The sequence below is a fragment of the Muscardinus avellanarius genome (assembly GCF_963383645.1).
Source record: "Muscardinus avellanarius genome assembly, chromosome: 8".
In the NCBI taxonomy this organism is placed as follows: domain Eukaryota; kingdom Metazoa; phylum Chordata; class Mammalia; order Rodentia; family Gliridae; genus Muscardinus; species Muscardinus avellanarius.
Genome location: NC_137794.1, coordinates 57,554,233 through 57,567,259, shown reverse-complemented (window position 1 = coordinate 57,567,259; position 13,027 = coordinate 57,554,233). Strand labels below are relative to the sequence as shown.

The 13,027-nt window shown below is 34.1% G+C and overlaps 1 pseudogene across 1 annotated transcript in view; it reads right to left on the bottom strand.

The window, feature by feature from the left end:
- The window catches only part of LOC308266052 (cleavage and polyadenylation specificity factor subunit 3-like), a 146,320-nt pseudogene extending 133,660 nt beyond the window's left edge, over positions 1-12,660 (bottom strand). Inside the window, exon 1 of the transcript in view lies at positions 12,505-12,660. The product of the transcript in view is annotated as a cleavage and polyadenylation specificity factor subunit 3-like (transcript). The remainder of the gene's footprint in view (positions 1-12,504) is intronic.
- Positions 12,661-13,027: the final 367 nt, after the last annotated feature.

Here is a 13,027-nt window from a genome sequence, read left to right as displayed (position 1 = left end):
AATATTTCAGATCCACACTGTAACAATCCATGGTCGGTGACTTTTCTCTAGGACAGTACCTTACCTTCAGTACTTTGACTGAGTGAATCATTAATACCATTTTTTTAAGTTTCTCATATAAAACTAATGTTCAACTAGAGAATAGATACTCGTGCTCAAAATTATCACCTAAAGATTTAAAAATACTGAGGTGTCCAACTTCATAAATGAGGCTCAAGGCTGCAAATGTCATGGAATTTGTTTTCTTGGCTTATTGGGCTGATTGATATTGAGGCTGGAAAAGAGACACTAGTCTATCTGGCATTATGTGAAGTAATAAATATGTAAAGGTAGACAAATTACACTCATTGTCTTCAAGAAGTGTGCTGTCTAGTGGAGAATAATATTTTCACATATAACTAAGTATAAATTTTTGAGAAGTGCTATGGAAGTGATGCATAGAAAAGACAGAGTAACTAATTGTTGGAATGAATGGGTGAATAGTAAAAATAATATTTTACTCTGGACTTGAAAAATGTAAGCCGGGCGTGGTGGTGTACACTTGTAATCCCAGCATTCGGGAGGCTGAGACCAGAGGATCGCGGTTCGCAGACAGGCTCAGCTACTTAGTGAGGCACTGTGCAACTTAGTGAGACTCTCTTTCAAAATAAAGAGTAAAAAATTAGGGCAGGGGGTGTAGCTCGGAGGTCAAATGCCCCTGGGTTCCATACCCAGACCAGCAAAAAAAAAAAAAAAAAAAAAGTGGAAATTTGATAAATGGTAAAGAGGAAAAGAGAGTGGCAATGTTAGAAAGTCAGATACCATGTAACTGGAGAGTCAGAAATAGAATAGATTTTCAAAATGACCCTCTAATTTGAGTGGCTGGAGTATGAGGTGGATAAGAATAGTGGCAGAGGATAAGTCCACAAGACTTAATCCAGCCAGATAGTGAGATTTGGAGTACACTATAGTAGTTAAACCAGATAGAGGAAACAATATCTTTTATGTAGAAATCAACTCACAAAAAAGTTGTTTAAAAGTTTTTATATTTAAAAAGTTTATTTAAAATGTCAACACCTTAAAATTACCTACAGACTTTAATCTTTTTGAATACCAAATATATAAAAATTGTTATATATCAAATATTATTTCATCGTAAAACTTCACTTAAACCCATGACTCACATTTATTTTAATCCATTTTGAAAACTTGAAATTATTATCAATTAAAACATTATAAAATTAGGCAGGTATGGTGGCACACGCTTGTAATCCCCACGCTTGGGAGGCTGAGACAGGAGGATCTCACAGGTTCAAAGCCAGCCTCAGCTACTTAGTGAGGCTTTCAGCAACTTAGTGAGACCATGTTTCCAAATAAAATATAAAATATGTCTGGGAGTATAGCCTAGAGGTAGAAAGCCCCTGGGTTACACCCCTAGTACCACCAAAAAAAAAAACATTATAAAATTGATTATTGATACATTATCACTTTAATAGGTCATAGAAATAACCAAACATTAAAAATATGTTTCTGGCATTGCACAGAGGTATTCAAGCAATAAACAATTTAGTCAATGTTTATTTTGCTAATTTAATGTAATACTTCTTATTTTTCTCTATGATGGTTGACTGGCATAATAGACATAGACCAGGGTAAAAAGGAGTAATTGTGAAACTTCAAAGTAGAAAATAAATAAAATAAAATTCTCAGTATTTTAAGATGAAGTTTACCAAACTTAATTACTTTTCAGTAGAGAAATACATTGATATTCATCTTTGTTCACACATATTTTCCTTCATTGAAATGGCTAGATCCACATAATAGTTATGAATCACAAATAAATATGTTTAAAAATTATTTTTTTTGAAAGGATCAAACAGCCGTGACTGAAATCTATTGAAACATCTTACTTTTTATAACTCGCAACTTAGAAGTAAACTTCAAAGAGTTAAAGTTCTATTAATTAACTAATTAATTAATTGTGTGTATGGTATTGTACCAGGGATTCAATCTATGGGCATTCTACTTCTGAGCTACACTCCTAGCCCCCTCTATTTGTACTTTTTGTTTATTTTTTTCTAAAACACGGTCTTACTAGGTTTCTGAGAGTCTTTTTAGGTTGTTGAGGCTTGTCCATTAACCCGCAATTTTCCTGTCTCATTCTCCCAAGTACTGGTATCACAGGCATTTGCTACCATACCATACCTGGGAGACTGATCAATTAAAATTGAAGCATGAGTACTGTGTACTGTGCCGGAAGAATCTCATGCACTGTGAGGAAATAATTATTTCCTATGAGAGAATGCGTTAATATACTCAAATGGTAGCTACTCAAGGCAAAGACAGTTCACTGAAAGTGGTACTTTCTATGTGCACAAATATAAATAAACCAACACAAATAGGAGCCTTGTTCAAGGGCCTTGTAGTTTTTAATCAAGCTTTAAAATTATAAAAGACATATTTTAAATAAATCCATATAGGAATATTTCAGTAATTTTCCCAATCACAAGATTTCAATATGGATTTTCCTATTACAATCTTCTTTGTATTGGAAGGAAGGAAGGTAGGAAGGAAAGGATATTTATGAGGTTTCTTTGCAAAACTAATCCTAATGTTATTTTACTAATAATATTTAATATTATGTGATTACATCTCAGTATATAAATACTTTAGCATATTATTAAAATGTTTTATCCATGAATTGCAAAATGAAGATGAGTAAATATACAAGCTGTCCATTTATCTATATGGACTAATAAAAATCAGAAAGATTATTCAGTGTTAAAAAATCCTTAAAGCGAGTATCTGGATGATATATTCTAAAATACTAACTAGAACAGGTTAAGGAAAATAGACATGATTCTACCAAAGACTTTTGTACCCATTTTGGTACAGGTACTATAGACACTAATTGACACAATAAAAAATACAATAAAATTATGGCAGAGGAAAGGAAGAAAAAAAGGAAGTCTGATAAATTGTAGAATGACACTGGAAAAATGAGGAAATAAATATCACCGCATAAGATAACTCTATATTGCTTAAAAGAATGAAAGAAATGCATTCTATTAAAATTATGAGAAGTGAAAAGAAGCAGATCCAGTACCATTGCATTTGATATCAATCATGAGCCCATACCCAATGTAATATTCAGTTAATTTAGTGAAACGTAGATTGTGAAAGTAAATCAAAAGTAAAGAGAATTAAGTTCAGTTACATACCTGGTGGGAAATGTTTCCATCAGGTATGAGTCAGGAATGGTGGCCTTGCTTATAATCTCAGCATTTGGGAGGTTGAGACAGAAGGATCATAGTTCACAGACAGCCTCAGCTACTTAGTGAGGCCCCTTGCAATTCAGTGAAATTCTGTTTCCAAATAACAAAAAAATAGGGCTGGGGATGTAGCTCAGAGGTAGAATGCCCCTGGGTTCCATATCCAGGACTAGCCAAAAAGAAAAACTGTAATCTTTTCATTTACTCCAGGTAGGTTTCATTTCTACTGTAATCAAATGTTTTTTTTCACTTCAAAAAAGATTTAGAGATAAATATATAACTTGTATCATATAGTGTATATAAGTGTTTTTATTTATGAGTAATGGCAACTCCTAAATCCTTTTTGTTTGATTAATTCACTCATTTTATGAGTGTTCAGAAGCACATATTTGATTTTTCTTTTCCTGTCAAGGTGAAGAAAGAGAATATTTTAGTTTATTTTGCCCTCTAACTATTAGCTGGAAAATTCTACTCAAGTAACTTTAAGTCTAAGTTTCCTTAACATATATCAACTTTATAATGTTATTATGAAGATCAAACACATTTTCATGGGATAATTTATTAGAAAAGTGCTTAGAACTTTATCAGTGTTCAAAAAGTAACAGATGAAATTCTTATTTTCATCAAATATACTATTTTTTATTTTAATATTAATATGTTATGGTTGGGATTTAGGATATGCTCCCAAAAGTTCATGTATTAAAAGCATGGTTCCCAATACAGGAAGGTTTATACTTCAGTCATGGCTGGAGGAGGTGAGTCATAAAATGCATGGTCTTGGGGACTATATCTATTCCTAGTCCTTTCCTCTTTTCTCTCTCTCTGCTTCTGGCAGAGAGTCACAAAAATGACCGAGAGCCACTTTTCTCTGTCGGGTGCTATACAACTGTGACATCCGCCTTGGAAACAGAATGGGTGGACATCTCCTAAACAATGAGTCTCTATAAACCTCTCTAATCTCAGTTGTATTCTCTGGGATTTTTATCATCCCAAAGAGAAAGATGACTAAAACAACATACAAATATTTGGAAATTTTAAAATGTGCGCTTTATTATATTAACACTGTAGAAAATGAGCATATCAGATTTTAAAAGACTTATCAAGCCGGGCGTGGTGGCGCAAGCTTGTAATCCCCATACTTGGGAGGCAGAGACAGGAGGATAGCGCAGGTTCGAAGCCAGCCATGCTGGCTTAAGACACCCTGTTTCCAAATATATATATATCTGGGAGTGTAGCCCGGAGGTAGAAGGGTTTCCAGGAACCCCTGTATCACACACACACAAAAGAAATTAAAACAAAAGACTTATCAAAGGTGCAGTGAAACAATAGAAATATAAAATGCTAAAGTGATGTTGGATAAAAAATAAACTTTGTGTACTGCACACATTATTGTTAGAATTAAGGAGGGACATAATCACATATCCTGTTCCATAGGATAAATAGACATAAAATGTGCTAAACTTTTACTGCATAAAATATTAAAACTTTCAAAAACTCCATTATTAATGGAAAGTAAAAGTTCTAAATACAAATGTTTTAAGTTCGACAATTTTTTTAAATTTTATTACATTTATATGACAAAATCTATATTTCTACTGTATATTTTAAATGTGAATGTATAATTACTTCTCCATAAATTGTAAATTGTAAAAATTAAAATCTACAAATAGGCTATTTTGGAATTCTTCATAATTTTGATAAGTTTTTCTTTTAACATTGTTTGATCGTTTTTTTCCCAAAAGTATATTAGGTGTTGTGGCATTATATGTATTTTAAGATCACATATTCAATTTTATAAATCTATGTCAAACATAGATTAATTATAATCTCTTGATTTACTCAAAAATTATTAATAGAATGCTAATTAAGTGAAAGTTACCATGTGATCCATGTCTCTTGGGATAATATAATGTTTTACAGTCAGATGTGCTTGCACATGTTTGTAGTCCCAGCATTTGGGAGGCTGAGACAGGAGGATCGTGGTTTGAGGACAGCCTTAGCTACTTTGTGAGATCCTTTGCAACTCAGTAAGACCCTGTTTCAAAATAAAGTATAAAAAATAGGGCTGGGCATATACCTCAGAGGTAGAATGCCCTTGGGTTCCACCCCTAGTACTGAAAAATAAATAAATAAATAAATAAATAAATAAATAAATACATACATACATAAATAAATACATAAATAAAATGTTTTACATATTCAAACCTAACATATTAACCAAGAAAACATTATCATTTATTCTTATAAGGTAATTTAAAATTTATTCGGCCTTTAATCATATTAGAGAAAAGTTGATAAAATTTAGATCCCAAATTTTAAAATATTAAGAAAGTTCTTAGTGACTGGATTTTATTATTGATACTTTGGGGGGGGGCTGGGGGTGGAACCCAGGGTCTTTTCGACCTCCGGGTTATACTCTCAAAGCTATTTTATACTTTATTTGGAAACAGGGTCTCACTAAGTTGCTGAGAGCCTCACTAAGTAGCTGAGGCTGCCTTTGAACCTGTGCAATCCTCCTGTCTCAGCCTCTCAAGCGCTGGAATTACAAGCATGTGCCACCATGCCCGGCTTATTGATACTTTTAATCATAGATTTTCTTTCTTTTAACAAAAATTCTTTAAATCACTATGAAAGTAAATTTTTGACCTTTTGCAATTTAAATATTTTAGGAAGGATGCCTCAGTGTATAGCATGTTAAAGCAAATAAAGTTACACAGAAATATATTGCCATCTCACAAAGATATAAAAAATACTATGTGTGTATAAAACAGGAGGAAAATAAATTAATTCAAGGATAACTTATCATAAGTACATTACATAAAACATGGATTTTGTAGCTTATGTAGGCTGAGGATACATTTTTATCTTCTCCCTCTGGACTTCCCTCCCCTACATTTCCTCATTGGATAGCTGTTTCCATTGTTTACACCTAGGCTCAAATCACTCCTCAACGAGTCATTCCTTGCTTAAAATAGTATGTTTATTCCTCTGGCTTTACTTCTTTGCATAATTTTCTCCTGAATTTTAGCTTGCCTTTGCTTAATATCTTCCCTAAATAAATTGTAAGCTAATATAGACAAATTTTTTTTTTATAAGCTGTAATGACAAGAACCTTACAGGTGGTAAATGCTCTATTAATGTTGGCTATTGGGCAGAAGCCATTCTAAGAAGGACACACTCCTAGTCAACATGTTTGCTTCATCACAAGACAGAGGTAATCAGAATACAAAAAATCTCAGTGTGGTTTTGATTTGCATCTCCCTGATGGCTAGTGATGTTGAACATCTTTTCATGTATCTGTTGGCCATTTTATCTCTTCATTTTTGAAGTGTCTATTCAATTCAGTTGCCCATTTCTTGATTGGGTTATTTGTTTTGATATTGGAGAGTCTTTTGAGCTCTTTGTGTATTCTGAATATTAGTCCTCTATCAGAGTGGTGGTTGGTAAAGTTCTCCCATTCTGTAGGCTTCCTCTTTAGTTTCTTGATGGTTTCCTTTGATGAGCAGAAACTTTTTATTGATGCCATCTCACTTGTTAATTCTTGTTTTCATTTTCTGTGCTTTGGAGGTATTATTGAGAAAATTACTACCTGTGCTTATATGTTGGAGGGTTGAGCCTGTGTCTTCCTCTAATAGCTTCACAGTCTCTGGTCTATTTTTTTTAAGCATAAAGGAGTCAAATAACAACAAATGCTGGTGAAAATGTGGGGAAATAGAAATTCTTTTACACTGTTGGTGGGAGTGCTAAGTAGTTCAGCTGCTATGGATATCAGTGTGGATATTCCTTAGAAAACTGGGAATAGATCCACCATATGATCCAGCTATACCTCCTGGGTATCTTTCCAAAGGGCTTGAAATCAGAGAACTACAGTAACGTATGCATACCTATGTTCATAGCAGCACAGTTTGTAATAGCCAAAATATGGAACCAACCTAGATCTCCATCAAGAGATGAATGGATAGAAAAATTATGGGAAATACACACAATGGAATTCTACTCAGCAAAAAAGAAGAACAAAATCATGTCATTCACGAGAAGATGGAAAGACCTGGAAAACATCATGTTAAGTGAGATCAGCCAAGCACAGAAAGAGAGGGACATATGTTTGCTGTAATATGCCCAAACTAGATACTATTAGGAACACCAGAGGGATTCCAGATAATGGAGGGGAAACCTCAACAAAGCTAGAAAGGAGGGGTAGGGGAGGAAGAAGGCTGAGGTTAATTAATGGAGGAGCGGCATTCAAATGCTAGTGTGAATGTAGCATGGTTAACCTGGGCACTCATTGTCAGGAGGGAACAGAAGGAAAAGCGGGGGGGGGGGGCACGACGTACTGTGTGAATGCATAGCATTGTCAATATGATCCACATTATGATGTGAAACTATAGTGTATTAATAAATTAAAAAATACAAAACTTATTTGTTTTGTTAATAACTATCCATGTAAACTATATAAAAATCACGTAGATTTTTTGTCTTGGTTTTTAAATATCCAACATGAGGATGTAGGCAGATGATTTTGTTTATTCTAGAATAAAATATCTCTCAAAAATGAATAAGACATTAAAGACTGAAAAGCTGAATTGTAGTCCCAGTTCTGTACTTAAAAAAATCAATTCTTCCAAGTATAAAGTAAGTATGATTACACCTACTCAACTGGGTTGCAAAATCAAATAACTGATTACTAAGCTTTTTATTTTCCATATATGTTATTATATTCTTTTAAAAGTATTTCCCAGTTCCATACAATTACTAATTAGTTACCTAAGTCCATTGCTATCAAAAATATGAGGAAGCTAGTTAATATCAAGCCAATCCATTTCAGAAACTTTAAAATTTTCTTTTTTGATCCTGAACAGGATGCAAAACCTCACTGGCTTGTTATTATCTGAAATAATAAAATGCCATAGTCAGATCTGCTTCCATATAATACTCATTACTTCTTAAATTCAAACCTGTTAGTGATGTGCATGTCTGGAGAAAAGTAATCCAGAAGAAGTCAGAAAAAGTCTGTGGTTTTTAATGCTGACTTTAACTCAGAATGACTAGAGAGAGACAGCATTGTATTGTATTAGCTGGAAACATGTGACCACTCAGCTGTCACTGTATTAGCAGTGAGGTGCAATGACAGGTGTATTGGAGCTATAAGCAATATCAAATATATCCAGGGCATTATGGAATAATAAAGCAATAAAAAGGTCTTCTTTCTGAATGTAATATTCTCTTCTGCCTAAAATCAGAAAATATACACATGTGGATTTCAGCTTACTGACAGTGACATGACAGAAGTTGCTTAAGTTTGTGCTGAGACAGCCCCTGGCTCAACTCTAAATTTAGTCATCTCTGACTGCAAGATACTGCTGATGAAGCTCTCAACTTATTTTGCATAGCATTCTAAATATTATCTTAATACAACTTCCAAATAGATATTTAAATCGGGTTTTATTAAATTAGAATTTCCCTGTTGACATCACCTAGTAAATATTGTAATAAGAATAAAATTAATTCTGGGTTCATAAAATAAACATGCATGCCAGGCAAGGTGGCGCATGCTTGTAATCCCAGCGTTTGGTAGGATGAGACAGGAGGATCACAGTTCTAAGACAGTTTCAGCTACTTATGCCCTTTGCAACTCAGTGAGACCCTATTTCAAAATAAAGAATACAAAATAGGTCTGGGGGTATAGCTTGGAGGTAGAATGACCCTGAGTTTCATCCCTAGTATCATGAAAAATGCATGCATGTTTCATGTTAATGTTACTTTACATATTGGAATGAGGGGCCTAGTTGAGAAAAGCAAAAATGTTCAAAAATATTTGTTAAATTTCATTATAATATTATAAGGAACAATATACAGTAGTGTATTACCTTTTCTCCCACACCATAGTAAAATCTTCCTATATAAAGTAGTTCAGTTAAGTGTACAACTTTTTCAGATATTCAATATAAAACATTACTTTGAGTTCATAAAGTGTGGCAGCTGATAATGTTATTGCCAGATATGTTTTATTTTCCCCAATTCTGAGCACATGGCTTTATGCTTTTTTACCTCTTAACATTAGTTGTGCTGTATAACAATTCACTTTCAGAAAAAAAGTATGAGAAAGTGATGTGTGCCACATCATTAGGTTTAATCTTTAATGGCCAGAGTGCTTTCACCATCGAATTTTTCCTGATTTATTTATTTATTTATTTACTTATTTATTTATTTAATACTAGGGATTTGAACCAGGGGCACTTTACTTCCACGCTACATACCTAGTCCTATTTATTTTTATTCCCTATTTTGAAATAGAGTCACACTAAGTTGTAGAGGGCCTTGTTAAGAAGTTGAGGCTGTCCACAAACCTGCAATCCTCTTGTCTCAGCCTCTCACGGTTTGGGATTACAGGTGTGTGCCACCATGCTGGGCATTGTTTCTGCTCTTTTAAGAATGCTTTCTGTCTTCTGATGTGGTTGTGCATGCCTGTAATTCCTCGTAATTGGAAGGCTGAGGAGTGCAGATTCAGAAGCAACATGAGGCAATTTAGAAACATCCTGTTTCAAATTTTTTAAAAACTAGTGGTCTAGGGGTATAGCTCAGAGGTAGAACTCACTTGGTTCCATCTCTAGTGGCACAAAAAAATTTCATTGCTGTCACTATAAGTTATTTTCATTTTGTAGAAATTAATGTCTATTAAATGATATTGCATATATAATCTTTTGTCTTTTTTATTGTGCTTTTTTGAAATTCATCATTTTTGCTGGATTTCTCACTAGTTAACTTTTTTTGTGGTAGTGGGGCTAGAAGCCAGGGGTATTGCACCTCTAAGCTACACCCCCAGTCCTATTTTCTAGTTCTTTAATTGTTTTGAAATAGAGTTGGGAAAGGTCTCTCTAAGTAGCTGAGGCTGTCTACGAATGGTGATCCCCCGGTCTCTGCCTCCCTAATACTGGGATTAAAATCATGTGCCACCAAAGCCAACCAGTTGACTTTTTTTTATTGTTGAATTTTATTCTTATTACAAATCAGATTTGTCATGATTCTCAAGTAAAAAAGAATATATATAGCACTGTATATATGTGTGTGTGTATGTGTATATATATATGTGTGTGTGTGTGTGTGTGTGTATGTGTGTGCATATATATGCATATATATGTATATACATATTTGCACACAGGTACATGTATACATATACACACATGCATATATGTATATATGTATAAACACATTTAAAAGAATATAAGGAATTACTACACAAAGAGTGTTTTGGTTTCCCTCTTTCTTTTTCTTTAGGAAAGAATTATTTTTCCTTCCTTGTATCTAGGTATTCAGTTTCATTAGTATCAAAAAAGAATCATGGATATTTTATTGCATTGGTTATAATCCAACACTATTTTTATTTTATTTATCATTTTGGTTATTGGCTATTAAAAACTATTTTAGGTTGATTCCTGCATTCTTTGGTCCTGACCCCATCCTTTTATGAGAACTTTCTTTCTCTTCATTACCCCAAGATGTCCTAGACACATTTTGGATTTTTCTTACCCTAGCCCTGAATTTGTTCATTACTACAAGGAATTCTAGTTATTTTTATTGAATAATGATGATTAAAAAGAAAATAGTATAGCAATAATTGTGCTCATTGCTATTGGGGTAATAGTAATGGTGGTCTTCTCAAAGGAAAGAGCTAGCAAATATATATGAGTTTAATAATCTATGCATACACTAACATCTACACTCCCTATTTATATATATTAAGTTAGCCATTAATAATAAAATATGTCATTAATTTATCTAATAATTGTGCTGCAATAAGTTTATGTTGACTCCTCCAATTCTATCAGTTTAGCTATTTTCTTTGCAATTTTTTCACTTTTATATAAGAATATCTCATTATCATTATTAACACTCTATATCTATTTGTTTAATGAAAGTATATAAATAATTCATAAAGTTTATTCATCTCCTGGATGCTAATTTTAATAATTTTATTGCATAAATCAAAATATGTATTTCAGTGTATTTGTTTGTATTTTAATTTCTGTTCTTATCTTTAAAAAGTAAATAAGGTTACATTTGTTTTTCCTTCCCATACAGTGAGAATACTTCTTGTTTGTAAAACAGGTTAATATTTTTTACTTCTATATTATACTTTTGTTTTCCTTTACCTCCTTGGTAATTTTATTTAATTTAATTTTATTATATTTTATTTTATTTTATTTTTGTGGGTCTGGGGATGAAACCCAGGGGCATTTGAACTCCGAGCTACACCTCTCTGCCCTAATTTTATTCTTTGTTTTGAAATCGGGTCTCACTGAGTTGCAGAGAGCCTCTTAAGTAGCTGGGGCTGTCTGCAAACCGCAATCCTCCGGTCTCAGCCTCCCAAATGCTGGGATTACAAGCGTGCGCCACCACACCCGGCTCCTCCTTGGTAATTTTAATTCAGTGTTAATTGTTACAGATTATGTTCAATGAAGTTTTATTGCCTTTTTTTTTGTATTATCCTTTTTTTCCCTTCATCGCCGCACCATTTTTCACCCACTCCCTAGAAGTATAAAATTATCTTCATGGACAATGAAATACTTATCTTATTCATCTTTTTATTTTTTATTTTATTCATCATGGCTGAAACTGGAAAAGAGTAGGCTCAAGGACAGCCTCATTAATTAATGAGACTCTCATCAACCTAACAAGATGCTGTTTCAAAATTAAGAAAAAATAAGGCTGAGGTGTAGCTCAGAGGTAGAATGCCCTTGGGTTCAATTCATAGTATCTCTTTCCTCTTTCTCTCTCATTTTCACACACACACACACACACACACACACACACACACACACATATGTATATATATATACACGAAGAAAATGTAAATGGGTTAAAATTACACTGTGATTAATTTATTAATAGTTGTAGTTTGATCTTTACTAACACTTTATAAAATAAATTATATTCTATCCTTGTAAGAAGAAGAAAACCAAAATTAGGTTGGTAAAGTAAATTGATCAGGACTGCTCAGTTATCTAAATGGCTAAAGCCAGGTTTATTTTACTAAATTCTGTCTGATTTAAATATTCATTATTGAGACTTGTATTCAATATGGCGAATGCAGGATACAGCACATCTCAGTTACTGGAAAAAATAAGTTCAACTACCAAGAAGGCAGCTTTGACAAAATAAATAAAGCAGCAAAAGATACTACAGAAAACCATGGCAGAAAAAAATAGTCTCTGAATGCAAGATCCAGTGCAAAAAGCCTGAGTGTATGACTAACCTCGTGTGCTGGCCGGCTCCATCTCAGGTCACTGGCCTGAAGTGCGATTGTCTGCTTTGCCATGGCTTCGCTGTGGCTTCGGCACTGCAGCCCCAAGAAACCCTGAGAAATAACCAAGAACTTGAAGTGCAAAAGGTAGCCGCAGAGCTCCAACATCTTAAGTGACCAGCACAATGCTTCAGAGATGCAGTAAAAGATCCAAAAGCCCATGAACTCACCAGAGACAGCACCCACTGTGGCGCAGTGTGCCCTTCAGAGACCCACCAACAGAGCAGCCAGGTAACCATTTGCATTACTCTGTACTTGGCAGAAGTGGAAGGCCACCCAGAGCAGCTGCAGAGCCCCGCTGGGCTAAGGCTTGGCATCCCATCCTGGAGGTAATCCAGTTAGAACTCCAGAGACACAGAAAAGGCATAGCATTCAAGATGTGGTACCTGCACAGGGTGGCAGGGATCACTTCAAGACTTCACTGGATGCCCTCTACCACAGTGGTGCACTGTGCCCTACAGTAACCCAGCCCACA